The 18016-nt window shown below is 35.8% G+C and overlaps 1 long non-coding RNA gene across 1 annotated transcript; it reads right to left on the reverse strand.

Moving 5' to 3' along the window:
• Window positions 1-231: 231 nt before the first annotated feature.
• LOC124886734 lies at window positions 232-12463 on the reverse strand. The gene is made up of 2 exons (XR_007044084.1): window positions 8002-12463; window positions 232-2045 (listed from the first exon to the last, which is right to left on the reverse strand). It is a non-coding gene; the product is annotated as an uncharacterized LOC124886734 (long non-coding RNA).
• Window positions 12464-18016: the final 5553 nt, after the last annotated feature.

An 18016-nucleotide genomic window follows, 5' to 3' on the forward strand; every position in this document is an offset into this window, starting at 1 on the left:
CACACTAATATCACAAATAAAAATGAGATAAGACTCGCAACCCCTCGATATAAGCCTTTAAGAATAAATAGAAGAAATAATCCCCGTTGGTTCATGTCTAACCCCTCTTTGCCATACAATTGGGGCTACATCAGGCATTGTTTAGGTAACGATTTTGGCAAAACAATTTGTGACCGCATGATAGTGGGATAACCAGTCCATGCCCAAAATAACATCAAAATCCACCATATCTAGAATAATAAGATCATCATAAGTATCAACATCTTCAACAATCACAACATATGATTTTAAAAATCAATCCACTACAAAAAATCACCTAGTAGAGTAGATTCGTGTAATGGCACAGATAATATGTTAGATTCGTGTAATGGCACATATAATATGTCATAAGAAAACTCCAACCATAGTGTATAATAAGCAGAAATATAAGAATAAGTGGATCCCAGACCAAATAAAACAAGGGCCAACTGGCGGCACACCAAAATCATACCTGTAACAATAACATTTGAAGTCTAAGCCTCAGGTCTAGTAGGTACTGCATACAACTGACTAGGCTCGCCACCTGGCTCTGCACCTAATCGACCTTTGATCCTGCCTTCCTGAGAATATCCTCGAGTACCCTAGGAATCACCCCTACAACCATGAGAACCATCTCTAGCTGAGGGATAAACAACTCTAATAAGGGAAGTACCCTGAGCTGAAATAACAATCGCCCCATGACTAGGTCGCTTTCGAGAATAATGACCAAGAGATCTGCAAAGATAATAGGCTCCCTAGACTAAACTAGAATCAATAGATCTAGCTGACCCAAAACAACCACCACGACTAGAATAGCCAGAAGATAAACCCCTCCAAGATTGACCACTACCTTGACCTAGGTGGTACCTTGACCTGGGCAATCTCTGGCATTAGACTAACCTTCGTCACTAATTTGAAGCACAGCATGAATAGGTTGACAAGGCTGATTCTGAGGCTGATACAATAGATGCGGAGAATGCCCAGCATAAGAACTACTGCCTCTGAATCGATACTTACTATGGCTCTCACTAAAGCTTTCCTGATATCTAGGCCTCTTATCATTTCCCTTTTGGCCTCATGATGCATCTCTTTTATCACCCGAGAGTGATCTACAACCTTATCAAAATACCTACCCGCAGCAACCAAACTCTAAATATACATACGAATGGGAAGTCTCAACCCTTTAATAGAGCAACAAACTCTCTCATACTCAGTGTCCAAAGTAGAAGTCGCATACATAGCCAACTCATGAAAACAAGTCTCACACTCTGGAACTATCATGAATCCCTACTCTAATCTAGAGAACCGATCCCTCAAATGATCTTTAAGGTTGTGAAGTATGTACTTCTCCAAGAACATCACAGAGAACTAAGTCCATGTCAAGGGAAAGATCCAGTTGATCTAGAATCCATATAAGCTCTCCACTAATGTCGAGCAGCCAAATCCAACTAGAATATGGTGTAATCCACACCACAAGTCTCAATAAAGCCTAAATTATAGAGCCTATCCTCATAAGAAATCAGAAACTCATATGCATCCTCACTCGGAGAACTAAAAAAACTAGTAGAGCTAATATCAAAAATCTACCCAATATCCTCTACTACTCAGAAGATATAGCAGTCTGGGTAACCACTGGTCAAGCAACTACTAGTGCAGAAGGAACCTCAACTCTAGGAGCTGCAGTTACAAGTTGTGCCCTTACTCAGTACCACTTTGATCTGTAGATAATGCACCATCAGATGGAACACCATTAACTATCCCAAAAAGATAAAATAATGTGCCACTAAAGAAGAAATAAACTCTGGTAGATCCTGGGTTGGTCCTTGGCCCACCACTAGCTGGGACGAAAGAATCTCCAGCTTAGGAGAAACTATATGATTTGGGGAAGGTAGCCTATACTGTCCCCTAGCTGGTGACATATCACGTGGCTATCCACAACCTCTGGGTTATCCATGAACAGTAATAGGATCTGTAGGCTGGATCTTAGGACCTTCATCTCGTATAGCGATAGTACATGTCCTAGCCATCTGCAAAAGAGTAGAGTTAAGGAAATACTTTACAAACAAAATCATACTCTTAGCATAATATAAATTAAAGAAGTAAGGAACTCTAAAGAATGTCCCATAGCATCCCAAAGATAGGAAACGAACGCCATTGTTTTGATCTGTAGGACTCTACTAGACATTTGCTCTTGTACCAACAAAACATGTAACCTAGGCTCTATACCAATTTTTCATGACCCAATTTATAGTTAATGATAGCCACTTACTCTAACTCTCCAATAGGTAAGCCAAATCATAACTCAGAGTCAAACATAATAGGTTAACTCGACGGAAAATGCCCAATCATAGGCAAAAATTAACAACACATTTATAAATAAATGAAGAGTTTAAAATAGATAAAATAGTCAATACAAGATACCATCCCACGACCTAATAGAGACAGCACAAGAACATCTAATAATAACACAACTCAAAAACTTAATAGTCAACAATATTTGTCACGATAACTAAAGACTTGATATCAAAGATATATGGAAATTGGTGACTCTGACTCTAAGAACTCAACCTATCTCCAAAAAATAAACACAGTATGATCACCAATCAATGGTGAAATCTATTACTCAGATCTACACCAAAAAAGGAAAAAAATGTAGTATGAGTAATAAAACGATGGGTACTTAGTAGGCATCATCGGTCGACTGAGCTAAATTATGATATAAGTATGATAAAATGTAATATAACAAAACTAAGTCAAGGTATAAATAAACCTAAAGTACCTCCAACATTATTGTGCATTGATAAATAAACAAATTGGAATAATAACATAACGTAAAGCATCAACACATATAGTCATAATTACAAAATTGGCTCCCATATGTAAAGTGATGGAAAAAAGTAAATAACTCAGCGCAAACTCCCATACACCTGGAGAGTACACTCAAAGATAAAATAAAGCAACCATTCATCGTTTACAAATAACCAACTCGTTATTTAACCATCATTCCACAATTTACCAATATTTGACAAAGTAACCACATTCTATACTTTACCAACATTTAGAAACCTTATCATCATTCATACACTAGTCCATTAATCAACTATCCATTTCTTATAACTGATTTAATTATCGGCTAATCATCATATCTCCACTAGTCCTCATTTATCAACTAACCATCATTTGTTAACTATACCACCAGAGTCCATTTATGTCTTGCCAATGTCTTGCCATAATATAACCATTTCCTTATTTTTCAACTTAGCCAACTTGCTACTTTAAATCTCACATCCCAATATTATTAATCATAAGAAATATATCAACATAGCATAATATGCATATCCAGACTCAGATCGGTAAATATAATCAATAGCCAAACTTGAATTGATAAATAATCAATAGCCAAACTCAAACTGGTCAATATAATCAATAGCCAAACTCTAACTAGTATGTATATAATCAATAACCCAACTCAAATCGGTTAATATAATCAATAGTGTCATAATCCTCCTTCGAACTCAAACCGAGTACCTAATCAATAGCATAATCATCTTTCGGACTTGAACCGGATATATATATATATATTCAACATCATGAATAGCATCATCAATAGCATAAATAATAGCATAATCAATAGCTTCAAGCCTCACATTAACCAACATAACCATCAAGTTTCAAAGTTTTTCAGTATTGCCTTAAAAGGGCATTCTCTAGGTATTCAACAAGTGAATAAGGATTTCAAGAGAACTAATATCGATCTTGGCTTAAGGTGGGTCAAAAGCTCACTTCTAAATCCTCAAAATATATTTTAAGTCAAGTTCTACCCTGTAACACCCCGAATCTAGTACCTAAAATGTTACACGGTGCTCATGACTCTAAAGGACCACAAGCTAACTCATGACTGGTATCTGTACCTGTATAATGCATAACTTATCGTATAATATGGAAACATGCACTGGAAGTCCATAAAGTTCAAAACTGTAAAATAAGATCTAATAAATCGTAATATATGGATGGGGTATGGAATACCCAAAACAAAGCTAAAATAAGCTATCTAAACACACTGTAGTCTGAAAAGCCTCTAAACATGACTGTCAGAATAAGGAGTTGATGAGACATGTCCCTAACTAACTCCAAATAATAAATTAATTAATGAGATATTAAAATAATAATCGTGTCCTCGAAAGATGAGGACTCACTTCTAACTCTGACTGCTGAGACTGAAATCTACAGATACTCTGGAGCTGGTTTCTCTGAACCTATGGTATAGGACACCATATCGCAAATGCATCAGCACTTTGAATGTACTGGTATGCATGTAAGGTAGGCTGAATCATGGGGTTCATATGCATGAACAATACTGACTAACTGACTAATATTAGCGTGAGAATACATGCACACATACATAGTAACTATAACTGAAATTGTGATAACGTGAGTTTACTAATAACTAACATGACTAATGAATGAGTTCTGATAACTAATATAACTGATAACATGAGTGACTGTATCTGACAGTCCTGAATCTGATGGAACTAGCTGAGTTCTATACAGAACCTGAGTTGACTATAACTGACAGTCCTAAATTCTATAGAACTATCTGAGTTCTATTATTGAGACTGATTGGCTGTATCTGAAAGTCCTGGTTCTGTAACATGAAACTGTGGGAAGTATTTCTCTAACTGACATGCCCCAAATAACGCATTATAGGTGAATTGGGGTCCAATTTATGCCCTAATTGGAAGGGTATCAATATCGCACCACTGGTAAGGACAACATGTGAGTGACCCTCAACTAGCAGGTTACTCTAATGAGAACGGTGGGAACCCTCAACAAGCAAGTTAAGCCACCTCATCTGCCCTCAACTAGAAGGTATGATGTCTCAACCTACACTGGCTACGTAGTTCTGGAATGAAAGGATTTCTCCTAAGAATCACACCCTCTACTGGCAGGTGAGTTCCCATCATTGGGTTCACTCGGTGTTAATTTCTACTCCCATCTGAATAGACACTGAACATGGGTTACTGAACTGAACTAGACTGAGTTAACTGAGATTTGTTGACTGACAGAATATTACTGAGATTACTGAGTTTTCCTGAGTCGTGAGACTGGCTGAATTCTACTGAACATGGCTTGACTAAGAATATCTTGAAAATATGACATTGGCTCTAGGCATACAGCTAAATTGTCAGGTATAAGTATCCCCAAGACTCAACGAAAGGAAACTGACAAAGCCTGACTTTCTTGAATACATGACCAATATCAACAATGCATAATATAATAAGTTGGGGATTTCGCAAAGTACATAGTTATCATACTATCTAATATGGACAGGAATGCTTATAATCATATCATAATCACATGTTCTAATATCATGGGCATTCCAAAAATATACATATTTAACAATGATAGCATGGAAACCATATAAACATAAGAGGATGACAATCATGTCACTTTTAGTTTATGTTTTGGGCTATAATGCATGATTTCTACTCTTCCAAGCATTTTATCAAACACGTTGCATGCATATTTTAGGGCGTAGGTGAAATCATCAGATTACACATTATAAGCAACTAAATCATGGATTTTATCTTGCATGTAAACATAATACCACAAAAAAAGACACAAAGATTCCAACTTTGAAATCAATCAACCTCAACAACATGATTACAAATAACCCATAACATAAATACCATAATTTATAGATAAAATAAGGTTCTTGAGCTTCATAAAGGGAAGGAATCCATGAATGAACATTGTGCATACCAAGGTTCATAAATACATGAAGATTGACGGAGGAAATTCTTGATTTTTGAATCTTTTATGAAAAACCCTAGGTTGTTCTTGAGAGGTTTTTGAGAGAAGAGAGTATAATTTAGGTTCCCAATAGCTGAATTTCGTGTTAAAAGGCTTAAATTGGGGTGGAAAATTGACCCTTTTAACCCTGGATGCATCTTTTAATTTCAGTAAAAATTTCTCGAATTGGACCCCTGGCGTTACGCGGCGCTATCGCACCGTGTCATTGGAATATGACAATTGGAAAATTGAGGGATGGGGCAACGCGGAGCCATCGCGTTGCCACTTCCTTTGTAACCTCAAAATTTGGCGCGGCGTGGGGGAAATCGCGTTGAGACACTGAAAAAGGCCAATTGCCATTTTAGCTTGTGGCGCGGCGCGCCTCTGACCAATATGGCGTTGTTTTACGATAGGAACTTGAAATAGTCATAACTTTTTACCCGGTTATTGTATTTAAGCGAATCTTATATCAATGGAAAGCTTGTTGAATTTCCCACGTGATAAAAAGTGAAAATCTTAAAAATACCACATGTACAAAGGCGGATTCATCTTTCAAAGAAAGCTTCTAACATTTTTTTGAGACGATTTCAAGCTAGGAAAGAGTACGGGGTATTACATACCCCTAGCTAGGCTAAGGTATCTAAATCCACTCTTATATGTTATGCAAACCACACATACCCCTAAGGTAGAGATTCTTCTCAAGAACTTTAACTAAGTCAAATAGTACTAAGGAAACCTTTGTTTGTGTAAGCAACTAAGCACAACTTACCCTAAGCATGAGTAACTTGAGTATATTTACTTAATATTGAGGAATCTAAGGCATTCTCATTCTAAACATGAGAAATGAAGTCCTAATCACCTAAAGCATAATGAAACCAGCTAAGTTTTCAACCCTATGGATTCAAAATAGCCTAAACAGTCCAACTAACCCAAATCTTGTATTTCATCAATTCAACGCCAAAAACCCATCCCAAATCTAATACAATATCATAAGAATACTATGGAATAGCTCAATCTAACAAGAGATAAACCTAGCCTACCCCAAAACCAAAAAAAGCTCAATGAATTATGAAACTATTGTTTTTTCTTCCGAGAAGCCTTATCAAGATGCCAAGATTTCATAAACACATTATACTCGTCAATACAAGAATAAAAATACCCATATTGCACCATTGTGCTTCGAGTCCAAATATCACATCAAGGCCTCATATAGGTCCCACTTACGAAAATTGAATCTCCGAAACTAACCCAGCATTCTTACATGCTCAAGGAATCATTATCCTTAAAAATAGAAAAAAAAAACTATATTGGGGCTCAAATAAATCCCTAAAGGTTTTGGAGTTTTGAGCAATAAATCAAGAAATTTCAACAAGAAAAAGGTGAATTCTTACCTCAAATCAAAAGATAATCGCAAAAATAAATATGTATCTAGCTTCCCAATCACCAACAAGCTTCAATTTTAAGTTCTCACACTATTTTGGGTTTTTAGCTCTCAAAGAAGTGCTGAAGAATGGCCAAAATTGTGGAAATGAGTCCTTTTATACCCAGTCCAGGTATACAGGTGTCGCTATCGCAACTGAGCTGTTGCAATCACACAATATTAGGCCTATATATGCAAAATGTGATTGTGACTTGAACCTCACGATCATAACAGATTGAGATGATCAGACTTGTTGTGATCGTGACATTGATAACGCGATCGCAGTGCCACCAGATTTTCCAAGTCTAAAATATGCTCAAACGGGTGCTCGAAATTCGTTTAGAATCCTATATACACAAATGGACATGTAACCATACCAAATTCGACATTCCAAACTCAGTGGCACAAATAGATTTTCCATCAGAGGTTGTTTCGACCAAATATCGATCCCACACCCTTATTTCATTTTCTTAACTTTTCGACCAATAGTCCAAACAAACCAATGGTCCACCTAACCTAAAATCAATATTTCAAAGCTTCTGGAGCAATTAGAATTTTCATACGAGATTATTTTACTAAATTTTACACCCAATGGCCATTTGGAACTAGTAAAGACTTCAAAACGAGAAATTGGCTCTAAAAAACAAACGAACTGCCTTGTAGCCAAACTTCAGTTCTAGCAAGTGATAAATAACTTGGGGTAGCTATACAAATTATTTAATGGCAAAAATAAGTGAAAATAAGGAAAATGATCTGAAGGGTCACTACACCTTCTGAGCTCAGTGTTTCTAGGATAGAAGCCATGGGGGTTCACAACCCATATATTTTTTAAATCTCAACTCAAAATTATCACCAATGACCTCGACCTAGACTTCCTGAAACATCATAATCAACCTTGTCAGTAAATCACCTCAGCTAAGGGTTTTTCAAAAGTGATTTATTTTTGCTACCAGTATCTCATGGTGTATATATATATTAAATGAGGATGATATACTCACAATCACATCTAATAAAGATATCCAACACATTAAATAAATATATAGGTGAGCTCTAAAAGAAACTCAATATATTAATAAGGTGTCATGTTAGTTCTAGCTTGTTAACATTGGAATAAATATGCATGGAAGACATTATTAGTATCATATCAACCTGTAGTTCGTGTTTTTTCATCATAATAAAGGCAAACAATGCTCTATAAGGCCTATAACATCTATTTGAGCACATGAAAAGATATTACATTCAAAATTAAGTATATAAATGAACAATAAGGCCAATGATGTCAAATAAAATCCCCCATATAGGCAACACGCAATACATGATATGTCAAGTCAACAACAAAAAGAATATAAGCCTTCGTACGGGCACACAATAGCAATAATAATTTCGAAACATGATTTCTATAGTTATTTTCCAAAACCCCTAGCATGTTTTACTTGTTCATTAACTACCCAGCCTAATTCAAAGAAAGTTAACCCATAACCTAGCCCGAAATAATGAAATTCACCCAAAAGTGCTTCAATAAGGAGCCCTCCCCTTTTGAATGGCCTTGAAATCAACTAAAACATTCAAATATAGCACCAATACATTAAAAGAAAGTCAATGATTTGCATGTTGACTATAGTTAAGACTAGTCCAAAACAAACTCAAAAATGAATTTGAAAACAAAACGGCTAAAATTAGAATTCTATTTCTAAACACACTACCTAAGGTTATAAGAGTCTAGATTAAAAACACTTGTGAAAATGAGTTAAATATGAGGTGCAAATCAAATAAAAACCATTTTTAGTCTTTATCGATAAAAACCCCAAGAATTAATTTCAAAATTGACGTAAGAAGGTCATTTTAAAGGCATAATTAATGGGAAATAAAAAAACAAGAGTTTAGAGGTTACCCACACAAAAGCCAATGAAGAAACCCCCAAAAATTGCCTTTCCCAAAGCTTAGAGGTCTAAAAATAATGGAAAATATCAAAAATAAGGTAGTTCTACTATTTTGTAAATAGTAGTTTGTGATCATGGACCCCACCTAACGATTGTGAGGTTCTATATTGACTCGGCCAAAATTTAGCCTTTATATTTACGGCTAAGGTTACACATTCCTGAAAATCTCATTGCATTTGCAAAGAAGAATGACTCGGCCTGGACCTAATTACCCTTCACGATCATGACCACCACCGTCATGTTCGCAATGAAGGAATCCTAGGTGACTACTCATCATCAGCAGTCATGGACACAAAGTTTAATTTTCAAATTTCAAAAATTATCTCTATACTTCTTTAGGATGGGATGTATGACGACTCATCACTACTGGCAATGACCCATTGTCTGGAATTATTTCCACTGGGATAATTTTTCATCCTTTAGAACTTTCGGCTAAATACATAGAACGAGTGGTAATGAAGACTCATCTAACTTGAAAATAACTCATAGTTAGATTTGTCCTATGGGATTTTTATGCTAAGTCTAAGAAATGAACTTAGGGATTTTGGGGTGTTACACATATGTTATTACCTGATATGTTACCAAACAAATAGGATAGATCAGTCTTATCATGAACCATCAAAGCCTCACAGCATCATCGAGCAAGATCTACAAAGCATGATTGAGAATATACGTGAAATTTTGTCACCTATTCAATCATTGAAATGTTATCTTGAATCAAGTGCTCATATGGGATTATCCTATCTTTCCACATATTTAAGGGAACAAACCGCTCTATAAAAACCTAAGTAAACTACTTTTAAGTCAAAAAAGAATATCCTACTAGTTTATAAGAGATATAAGACTGTCACCATTGTTTAGTCGGGACATGAATCTAAAATTCATTGTAATCAAAACCATGGGATTATACTAATTCCATATTTTGCCAACTCTCATGGATTCTAATGATAAACTAAGGGATGTTTATTTTTTTGGAGTGTTTGAACCTCCTCTTCTCATCATTATACATAAAAAGCATGTTACCTAAGGGTAATCTAAAAATCGACAAACATCAAACTCTTATAGATGTGTTATATATAGTTTTGATGATGAGTAGCTAAACTGCAAAGGACCAGGTCCTTGGATAGGTACAGTACAGCTGGCACGTGTTGTCTGGACAATTTTTCCCTCTTGTGTAACAAATTTGTAGGTGCTATTTTGTATTGATTAGGACACCTGGTCCAATGATGTTTTAGCCTTAATCATTACTCATCTATAAAAGGAAAAAAATGGCTCTTTATTAAATGGTTTTTTGTAATTACAAAGAGTGAAGAGAGGCAGGAAAAACCCCATTTCAACACTGCTCAAGTTCTTAGCTGATTATGTGTGCTTAAATAAAAATTGTTCTTAAGTGACTGCTGATTTGTAACTAAACTACTCATTCTATAAGAGTAGTGTTTCTGCTTATTGAGAGAAGTTCTTAGGTAGAGTTGCCTAAGCTTGTTGTTGATTAGAGCTAACCAGTTTTTTAGGGTGACTTGGAAGAGGTGACAAGGTGTGCTTGAAATAGAGGTATTACAAGTAGGAGAAACCTAGAGTTAGGTTCACAGTCGAGTCTGTAATCAAGAGTTTGATTTTAGTGAACTATATTGGTGCTTGTGAGGGCAAGCCGTGGTTTTTACTTCCTTGAGCAAGGAGATTTCCATGTTTTTAAATCTTTGTGTTATTTATTTCTTGCAAAGACTTTATCTTTCAAACACTTTACTATTGCTTTACTGTGACTTTGGCTGAGATTGATTTAGAGGGACTTGGTCCCTCGCTATGTGGTACAACCCCTAAGGGTTTTAACAAATGGTATTAGAGATAGGTTCACTCTATAAGGCTCATACCTAGAGTGGTCTGGTCATCATTATTGCTATAACTAAACTAAGGTGGACGAAAAGAAAGCAAAAAGGAAAAGATTCCTGACTTTAAAGGCTTTTGATTTTGACTCAGGTAAAGAAGACACTGATATTGCACTTTTGGCAACAAGGATTATTAGATCTATGGAAAAATGAGGTAAAAGCTCTAAAGAATTCATGAAAAACTACCCAATGCAAAAGAAGAATCAAAATCCTAAAACATTAAGAAGAAAAGATGCAGCTAACTGTAGAGTAAAAAGGGTGTTGGCTACATGGGAATACTTGTCCACCAAATCTGGGAAAGGTAAAGAGCATGGAGATGATTTCATGCTGAAACGGGAAGATAAGAAAATAACCTCAAGTTCCTAATGTTCTCAAATAGCAGCATCGGGAGACTCCTCCAATGATTTGGGTGAAAATAAGAAGACTGGAGATATTTATATTCTAGCAGTGGAAAATAGTACAGTTATCTATGATTCCATGTTTGCATTCTTGGAAAACACAAAGGATGAAGGAGTCAAGGAGGTAACACTCATTACCTTAAGGAAAACCTAGATAACTACACTTCTAGGAGGATAAAAAATATTATTGATGAGTTGATACACTCTGTATATGAATTAACTACTGAGAAAAATGCATTAGAGAAGAAAGTAGAGAATCAAAAACATGAATTGATTGCCTTAACTCTTTAGATATCTGAGATTGAAGAAATGGTAACTAAATTGAACTCTGAAAATCCTAATTGCTTGAGTCAACTGTAAAAGAAAAATATTTTATATGGTAAAAAGGGAGAAGGAAGCCTCAATCCTTTAGATTGATCTAAAGAGAAATTAAAGAATTCACAAAAACACCTTATGTATGCAATTCATAAGAATGAAGCGTTAGAAAGGGACCTGTCTATTTGAGAGAAGAGCTCAACAGTCTCTTAAATGGATTGCTTCTTCATAGATCATTTCTACATTGACTAGTCAAGGTATTAAAAATGGTAGAGGCCTGGGAATCAAGGAGAATTCGAGCCTAATGTGTCTCAAAGGAAGACTGTCAACAATGTTAGAAGCAAAGAAAGCAAACTCCCAAATCTAGTACCCGGAATGCTACATGGTGCTCATGTCCCCGAAGAACCACAAGATAACCCATGACTAATATCTATAACTGAGCAATGAATAATACGTTGTAAATATGCGGAATATAAGTTGTAAGTCCATAAGGTTCAAAACTAAACTAATACTGAATATAATACTATATCTGTAGTGGGGTGTGATAATACGCAGAACTGAGATAAACTGCTTGAAAACATGTTGTAGTCTGAAAGCCTCTAAACTGTCTGAAAACTGTGGAGTTGATGGGAGAGGTCCCCAACTAACCCCAACTACTGGAATAAACTAAAAACTAAAAACAATAAAGTAATTATCATGTCCTCGAAGGATGAGGACTCACTGCTGACTCTGACTGCTGAACTGGGATACTACTGATGCTTTGGAGCTTGTGTCTCTGAACCTATGGTATAAGACACCATAGTGCAAATGTGTTAGTACTTTGAATGTACTGTTATGCAAGTGAGGTAGGTTTAATGCAAAAGGGTTCATATGCATGGACAACACTAACTAACTGAATGATTTGAACGTAAGAATACATGCATGAATACGTAAGTGTGACTGATATTGTGATAGGACTGATATTGACTTCTGAATACTGATTCTACTGATAACAGAGATTTATTGATACCTGAGTTTACTATTAATGGAATACAGATTAACTTTATTACTGGTAAGCTGACAACTAAGTTTACTAATATGGATAATCTGAATATTTATTTCTAATAGTTTTGATTATGAAGAACTGATCTAATTGACTGTATCAGATAGTCCTGAGTCTGAATACTGATAACATGAATTTTGTATAACTAGTATACAGATAATGAGTGACTGTATCTGACAGTCTAAGTTTTGATAGAACTAGCTGTGTTATGTACTGTATTAAGTGACTGTATATGACAATCCTAAAATCTGTAGACTTATCTGAGCTCTATTACTGAGACTAAGACTGAGACTGAAATTAAGAATATGGGAGGTAATCATCTAACCGACATTCCCTGGAACTGAACTGGTGGGATCCAACCTATCACCCCAGCTGAAAGGGTGTCAATATAGTGTCACAGGTAAAGACAAGTTGTGAGGTAATCCTCTCTAATAGAAACTTATTCCATCAACCCTCCTGTAGGAATAACCCTAAACTAGATGTATTAGTAGCCCTACGCATAGGGGTACATCTCAACCTACGTTGGCTACGTAGTTATGGAATGCAAGGATTTCTTCTAAGGATCACACCCTCCATGAATAACAGGTGATTCCCTATCCTTGGATTCACTCGGTGATGAATCCTACTCCCAAATGAATAGATACTGAACTGACTAACTGAACTAAACTGACACTAATGGTATTGTTTACGGAAGCTAAACTGAGTTCACTGAGTTCCATTGACAGATGGAATGCTACTTAGACCTGATGACTGACTGGATTGATACTAATTTTACTGAGTTTTCCTGAGTCACATGATTGACAGAATTCTACTGATCATGGCTTGACTGAGAGTATCATAAAAACATGATGTAGCTCTAGGCACACAGCTAAATTGTCGGGTACAAGTACCCCGAGGACTCGGTAGAATAAAACTGACAAGGCTTGACACTTTTGATCACATGACCAATATCAATAATTCATAATTTCATATTTGGGAATTTCATGAAGCACATGATCATCATAATGTTGTACATGGATATTAATGCGCATAAAAATGGCATAATTTCATGTTTCTAATCTTATGAACATCCCATCAAGCAATCACAATGCATAGGTTTAGCATAGGAATCATCTTAATCAAATAGGTATAGCATAACTTAAGAGGCATGACATAATCTTGACATATGGAAACTAAGTACTTGATCATCATTCATTCACTAGGGCATACTATCAAACACCCTCCATGCACACTTAGGGCATAGGTATGATTATCAATTTAATACAACATGGTTCTATAATTTAACTCAATTGCATGAATTTCAACCCTATACTAATATGGTTTGATAAAAATATGATAAAGATAAAATCTTGGCAATCATACAACAATAACAACATGAAAATAATCAATTCAAAACAAGAACATCATGACATATAGTTTAAAATAGGGTTCTTGAGCTTCATGGATGAATGGAGTCCATGAATCAACACTGCGCATACCTTAGTTCTTGATTCTATGAAGATTGACAGAGAGATTCTTGAATTTAAGTCTTGAATATGAATCCTCAATTGAAAATCCTAGCTTGTTCTTGAGAGGAACTTAAGAGAAACCCTATATTTTGGATAAAATATGGTTGAATCACGTGTTATTGGGTTTATATAGGGTTTAGAAATTAACCCTTTTAACCCTTGGATGCGTATTTTATTTTTGAGAAAAATTTTTGATTTGGCAGGCTGGCGCGACGCGGTGCTATCGCGCCATTTCACTGGAAATTACCAACTAGGAACTGGGCTGACGGTGCAATGCAGTGAAATCATGTTGCAATACTGGATGGGACCTGGAAGTTCACTGCGGCCCGGTGGTATCGCATTGAGACACTAGAAAAAGGACTATTCTAAATTTAAGCCCTGACGTGATGCGCCATAATTATGGAGGCTCACTGAATTTTGACGATTTCCATTTTGACCTGCTTCGCAACACGCTAATGGCTCATGTGGCATACTGCCTTACAAAAAAGGCTCTAACTCTTCGCTCGGGTGTCGGATTTGGGCGAATTTGGTATCGATGGAAAGCTTATTCAATTTCTCACATGATAAAAAGTAAAAATCTTGAGAATACCAGATGTATAAAAGTGGATTCATCTTTTAAAATAAGTCTTTAACACCTCTGGGATGATTTTAATCTAGGTAAAAGTGTGGGGTAGTACAATATCTCCCCCTTAAGAACATTTGTCCTTGAATAAGACTGATTTAGATAGAAGAAATGATAAGATAGAGTGTATACTAATCATGAACAACTGAAACATGACTACATGTTTGACATTACTGAGTTTCATACTGAGCATCCATATCTGATGCATGATTTTATGACTGAGCTAATGCATGAATGTATGATTGAGAGTACTAATAAGTTGATCACGCATATCTGATGCGTGAATATATGACTGAACTGACTCTTGAACATGTGACTAAATATGTAAGGGTAAAGACACCAAGTTTGAAACAAAAACTGAGCATGGAACTAAATACCACATTTGTAACTGAAATCTAAACATAAAACTGGATATGCTTAAGAAAAGTTATTGCCTTGGGTTGAGTCTAAGTTTAACTACTTAATATACATGAGCGGTAACATGAGAACGTAACTGGGTCTGGAATGTGATACATGAGCTGAATATTGTGATCTGAACTGAGTACCTTGAGTACATGGCGTATGACCACGATTAGAGTTATAGGGTCAACTTATGGGTACTCATTACTCCAAACTGGATTCGTTATGAGAAGAGAGCGGCATGTTTATGTCCTAAAAGTTTGGGGGATATAGCGTATATCCCCCTTGGGACACAAGGTCCCTTGAGGAATAATGGTTGGGCTGAGCTGCTGAGGAAAATTGAGGTGATGAATAAGGCACCTAGGAATTGAGTCATAACTAGTTATCTGAGATTTGAAACTTAGGAATGATACACGAACCAAGTTGAACACGCAACTACCTAGTTGGTCCATATTAGAATGATCACATTCATGAGATTTTGAATAGTGCGATTAGGTGAAAAGATAGGGAAACCACACAATCTGAACTTGTCTATTCTGACTGCTAAACTGAAGTACTGGATTTCCGGACTAACTTATTCTAAAAACTTATACTCGATCGGAGAATTTCTATGATACTCTTTCTATAGAGTTCTAATCACTATAGAAAGAAAGTGAATCTTTGTCTGGTCTGAGTAGGACATCTGAATGGGAGATTCCTACATGGATGGGGTTCTTGTATTAGGAGGCAAGGCCTATGAAACATCATGTAATACCCCAAAAAATCCAAACCAATTTTAGAGCCATGTACCAAGCTCATGCATAGTACATCATGGTTTTTTTATAGTTTTATGAGTAAGTTAGATGTATATTAAGGCTTCAAATACCTCCCAGCTATCAGACGAATCAAAACATTCCTTACCGATTGAATTCTTGAGAAGGATATTAGTATAGTCAACTTCAAATGAGAATATCTCTCATTATACTTGGAATTTTTGAGCTCATGACCTATCAACAGATAGATAATTGAATTATATTTCCAACGATACCAATTTAGCCTAAATACGATATCGGAGCAAAGAGTTATCTCCATTTTATTCCAGCATATCAAGCTGGAAAATGGTGACGATGTTTTTGATGGGCTATCACATTTCTGACGACCTTTTTGACGATGTCATCACATTCTGACAACATTTTTGATGACGTCGTCATCCCTGGGCAGAAAATCAAGAATTTGGACCCCTTTTGTGACGACCATCGGTGACGGCCTACCATGGACCTGATGGCCTATCACGAATGGCATCAAGTAATTTTTCTAGCAATTCAAGGGCAGTTTTGCTAGGGTATTTTGGTCATTTCCTTCACTTTCCATGACTTATAACCCTAAAGAGGCATAATTTTTCCCATTTTTCTTCAGTTAAGCATCTTAAAAACCCTCTCTTACACTCTCAACCACAAGATTAGGGTTTCCATTAAACTCATCTCTCAAAAGCAAAATTCAAGCCTTTTTCCAAGATAATCAAGAATTAAGTTTCCTAATCCAAGAACTCTTCAGGAAATCATCAAGGTTTCCTATCTAAGGTATGCATGTGTTAATTCATCGACTCCTTTCGTCCATGAAGTTCAAGAACCCTTTTCTAAAACTATATATCATGTTTTTCATGTTATGAATGGATTATTGATCATGTTTATGTGTTAAATGATGCCAAGATAGAATCTTTATGTGTTATTATAAATTTATGACATTATATGAGTTGAAAATATATAAGTTTGATTATTTATGATAAGTAATTGTATGATTTACACATATGCCTAAGTTGTGCATGTAAGGTGTTTGATAAAATATCTAAGAGACTAGAAATCATGCATTATAGCTAAATTGTGACTAAGAAAAGGAATCATGATAGGCCTCTATGATTCAATGTCATCCATGTTGATAATGTGTCTTGTGAACATTGTTGGATTACTCATGAACTAGTCTTATAGAATTATGCTATGCTTACTTCAAAAACCCACTCATGTACAATATGTAGAATACCCATGTACTTCATGAAATTCCCCAAGTTATAATATTATGGATTATGGTTGTAATATGTAATGAGCATGATATTGAAAGTTATTCAAGTATATACATGTTGTATGAAATTCCCTTCCTTGAAATAGATTATTGAGAACCATGCTTAGAATGAAATCTCTTATTTATGATATTGTGGATTATGGACTCTACTCTTATGATCAAGTCAGTCGTGTGTGTCAGTTTCATTCCATCGAGTCCTGGGGGTACTTTTACCCAAAAAATTGTAATACCCCAGAAAATTTTTCATTGAAATTTTGTGCGCAAACGTGTTGGGTTCTATCTTCTAGAATGAATTATAAATTTTTCATGCATAATGACTTAGATTATGAACCTCCATTGCGTAGAGTATCGAATAATCTTTCCAACGATATGTGGATCATCCAAAACGGACACCCGAGCAACGAGTTATGAACATTCCGATCGAACTGTGAATAGTAGTGAATAGTAAAACGTGCAGGAAAAAGTACTAAGGCCTGGCGTATTTTTGCTCCAACTTTAAATGATCATAACTCCTTGTACATAATGATCTAGGTGATCTACTATATATCAACAGAAATATCTGTGAGTCCTCTTTCCAATGAAATTGGTTTCATCCAATTTGTCTATCGGAGCAAAAAGTTATC

The sequence above is a fragment of the Capsicum annuum genome, chromosome 8 (genome assembly GCF_002878395.1).
Source record: "Capsicum annuum cultivar UCD-10X-F1 chromosome 8, UCD10Xv1.1, whole genome shotgun sequence".
NCBI classification, from domain to species: domain Eukaryota; kingdom Viridiplantae; phylum Streptophyta; class Magnoliopsida; order Solanales; family Solanaceae; genus Capsicum; species Capsicum annuum.